The sequence below is a fragment of the Cornus florida genome, unplaced genomic scaffold, assembly GCF_030987335.1.
Source record: "Cornus florida cultivar Cherokee Brave unplaced genomic scaffold, ASM3098733v1 CherokeeBrave_3.0.0_Hap2_Chr03, whole genome shotgun sequence".
NCBI lineage: Eukaryota > Viridiplantae > Streptophyta > Magnoliopsida > Cornales > Cornaceae > Cornus > Cornus florida.
Genome location: NW_026775573.1, coordinates 46145288 through 46149699, shown reverse-complemented (window position 1 = coordinate 46149699; position 4412 = coordinate 46145288). Strand labels below are relative to the sequence as shown.

At 39.7% G+C, this 4412-nt stretch overlaps 1 pseudogene; it reads left to right on the top strand.

The window, feature by feature from the left end:
* The first annotated feature begins 210 nt into the window (after positions 1 to 210).
* LOC132301865 (small nucleolar RNA R71) lies at positions 211 to 309 on the top strand (annotated as a pseudogene).
* The last annotated feature ends 4103 nt before the right edge of the window (positions 310 to 4412 follow it).

The window sequence follows — 4412 nt, the reverse complement described above, 5'->3', positions numbered from 1 at the left end:
TGTAAGCCAACATTCTTCATACCTTGTGAATTTCTACCATTCTTGGATGATAGTGTTCTATGCAAAGAATTTTCACTTATGCTCTCATAGAGACGCCACACGTCATCCTTATGCCTATCAATGTATGAGCCATCCATGGAAGCATCAACCATGCCCTTATAGTTGTCCAATAAGCTCTCAAAGAAGTATTGAACTAATTACCATTTGGGCATGTCATGATGTGGACACTTCCTAATCAATTCATTGAAGCGTTCCCATGCCTCATGAAACGTTTCTCCATCCCCATGTGAAAATTCTCGAATTGAGGTTCTCATGGCATTGGTCTTAGAAACCGGATAGTACTTCTTCAAGAACTCTTGTTGCATTTCTACCCAAGAAGTGATTGAAAAAGGCCTAAGATTGTTAAACCAATACTTTGCCTTACCTTTTAAGGTGAATGGAAAAAGTTTGAGTCTTAAAACCTCTTCCGGCATGTCCGTATATTTTATGGTGGAACATACTTCAAGAAACTCATCCGAATGCTTGTAAGGTTCTTCACTTGGAAGTCCATGATAGTTAGGAAGCATTTGAATGGTTTATAGCTTAATTTCATAATGATGTGCTCTAAATGGAGGCAATTGGATGCATGTAGGTGCATTATACTTATTAGGCACATAATGGTCTCTTAAAGCAAAAGGTGGATTAGCTACTTGAGGTACAACATGAACACCTTGGTTTTGAATTCCTTGATTGTTGATGGGAGGTTGTAGAGCATACATTGGCCTTGGCATTCTATATGGAACTTGGCCTTGTTGTTGTGGTGGTTGGTGAATGAATGGCCTAGGCATGCCTAATGGTACTTGTATGTTCTCATTGTGCACATTGGGATGAAGGATGCCTTGCTGGTCTATGTGACCAAGGTCCTCAACATGATTATCATTATGGTCATCTATTGAAAGATTGGCTCTATTTGAACTTCCTCTTTCCCCAGGATTTCTAACGATAGATTCATGATGCAAATCAAGAGGGACAAGAGTTGGTCTCAATGAACGACGCCCATGCATGCACAATGCAAAACACAACAAACACAAAGAATGACAAACACTATGCCTTCACAACAATGCAATTAGACTTCTTCCACAAACATTTAATTCATACCCCATGCTTTAACAACAATGATGCAAGACAATTAAAAATAAGCCTCTACGCGGGCCGACGATTTAACTAAGGGATTGAGTAAAGAAAGTCTCACAGAGGTTCTTTAGCACTTCAACTCCAAATTTAAAGCTTAGCTTAGCAATTTTTAGAATTTCTAGCTTTTTACTTTCTTTGCTTGCTTGAATGCTTGATTGCTCCTTTGCTTGTTTCCTCTCCAACAATGCACCTAGTTAAGTAATCAACACAATAACTAACCAAAAAGAAAAATAGAAATAAAGTAAAGACACGATCAAAAGGGTACTAATCCTAATCAATTCCATAAATCCGACGTTGCCAAATCTAATCAACAAATCCCCGGCAACGGTGCCAAAATTTGACAGACGATTGGCCGTTCCTACACGCCAAAATTGATGTAGTGAATGAGCGGTTCAAGAAAAGCCTTTTGGGTCAAGTTTAAATTTATAAAAACCACTACCAACACTACTACTAACATAGCAAGAGTGAGTAGGGATCATCCCAAGGGATTATGAGGATCGAGCAATGTCGTGGAATCATAATTAGGGCTAGTAGGTCAAGTGATCAAACAATTGGTTGGTTGGTTGATTAAAGAGCAACTAAATTAAACTAAGTAATAGCAAAAGAGTGCAATTAAGAGTAAGTAAGAAAGAGAGATCTTGGGGTTTAGAGATCATCACCAAGCAATGCATTTCTATATCATTGACAAATGATTAATGAGGGCAAATGGTGTGTTGCAATATTGGTGTGTGTGTGTTTGGTTGATTCAACAAACAAGGATAACTAGTTAAGCATGTATTGTCTAAACATCATGCGAAAGGCACAATATATCTAAGCAATCAAGAATATATTGTCTAAACAACATGTGAAGGGCACAATAAATCAAAACAAGTCATTAATCCTTTCATTAAGCTCACAATTCAAATACAACACAAGGATAGAGACATATGCTAATTGCATTCAAAAGCTTGGATCATCTAACAACAAGCATAGATTGTCCTCCCATTTAACATTACACTACAACTACACTACATCTACAATACTAGCATGAAAATAAACTAAGGGAGAGGCACAATCCATCAAGAGATAAGCATGAACCATCAAGAGAATCACAAAAGCACTCCTTTAAGCACTATGTTTTGACAATCTCCAAATCTATAGTATCAATACACATAGACATGCATCAACAACACAAAATCTAGAGACAAGTATATGAACATTTATTCTAGCATACATAGACATATGGACATAATGAAATGATCAATTGGAAGCATTAAACCACATAAATCATTGAATAAACCAGATCTATATATATCAAAGTGTCAAAACATCAATTGCAACACTAATCCCTCAATAATACACAAGATTAAGATATAGAAAGCATGCTTGGGGCTAACTCTAGCCCCAAGAGGATGTCTAGCCACTCATAGTGATGATGCTCCAACCCTCAAGGGATAATTCCATGGTTGAAATCTGCTCCTTGTTGATGAAGAACTCCAATGGTGTCTCTAGCCTCCTCCTCCTCCTCTAAGCTTGTTCTCCAAGAGATGATATGAAAATAAATATTGGCTCTTTGTAAAAGTAATCCTTATCCTTATATAGGTAGGTCAAAATGACACCCAAAATGAACTGGGGTCATGCACACAATATTCCCTAATGATTGGATAAAGGACAACTTTCAATGAGGTGGAATTTTAACTTTTTCGCACTAGAGGATGTTCGATCGATCGAACCTTGGTCTTGGATCGATCGAACTGGCTAAAATCTATCGAACTTAGGCTAGATCGATCCAACTGGTTGAGCTTTTTGGAAAAAGACAAATCCGAGATATTTATGGGAGATATTTATGGGAAAAGGACAAAAGTGGTTAGTGGGTGGTACAGCTGTGGATAGGATCAATCATTTGAATAAGGACAAAAGTGTTCGATCGATCGAACTTTTGGAACTTTATGCTTTTGGGTAAAGGCTTGGATCTATCTTGAAGTGCTGAGATCGATCATTGTTCGATCGATCGAACCTTGAACTTAGATCGATCGAACTTTGCTGCTTGCCACCTTTGGCTTCATTTGCTTCCTTCTTTCTCCACTTTGCTACTTTCTTTGTTTAATCCCAGAATTGTTTCAATTAAGCTCTTATTTGGCTAAGTTAGCTTATTTTCTGGATAAGTGCCTAAAAAAGGAAATAATATGAAATCAATCTAAAATGGTAAAGTAAGATAGATAAAGGTACTAGAATGCCTAAGCTTAAGGGGTTTAAATACGCACTTTTCAGTGCTCATCAGTAAGCATGAGCCCTTGAATTGAAAAGCGAGGCGAGACCACGTGCCCTCAACTCGCAGACTAACCATGAAGTCTCGTGATTGTGCTCAAAATCAGTGCCAATGTGGAATTTTGCTTCGGGGACAATTGGCTATTCAGTCCAATCTAGAGTTTGAGGCACATTAGAAGGGCCCTCGGACGATTTCGCACGCTTGGAGGCCACTCTAGAAGCCATTGGATGGAAGAGAATTGGTTCAGACCTTTTTACGAACACCTGGTGTGCAGTAAGAAAGGGAAGAGATGTAAAATGGTGAGAGAACTTGAAAAATCCCAAAATTTGAATCCCTTACTCAATAAAACACAGGACTCAACAATAACACATCCTCTACACGACCAACCCCATCCACCATAAAGCAAAATTTGACAGAAGAAGAGGAAAAGAAATTTACCAACTATGAAGAGCACAAGACCTTTCTTGCTTTGTTGATAGGAGATGGGAATGAAAGGGTGATGACGGAGGATGAGAGGTGAGATGGATGGGATGAGATGGAGATGGCCAAGACTGTGAAGGGAGTGGGAAGTGTTAAGAGCTTGAGAGGGTTGGGGCGAGAGTGGAGATGGAGAAAAAGGATTAAAATGAAATAACAAAAGGGGGAAATGAGCTTGGACGCCCTTTTAAAAATAGCAGTGGGCCTCCACAGGCGCCCGCAGTGCGACGAGGAGTACTATGGGGCTTCGCGAGGGCCCGCGAGACACGGCCGGGCCCCGCGGGCTTATTGAGTCACCTGGCAGGATTCGCAGGCGCCCGCGGAACCTCTGGAGGTGCTGCCTTCTGTAGCATACTCAGATTTTGCAAGGCCCTGACGGAGTCACTTGGACTTCTAACATGAATTGAAGTGCAATGGAGAGCCTAAGAACCGCAAAGAATGAACTGGAATGAACTAATTCACAAACGACGGCCATGAGATTTGAACAATAAGAGAACCTTGATTCGAACAATAA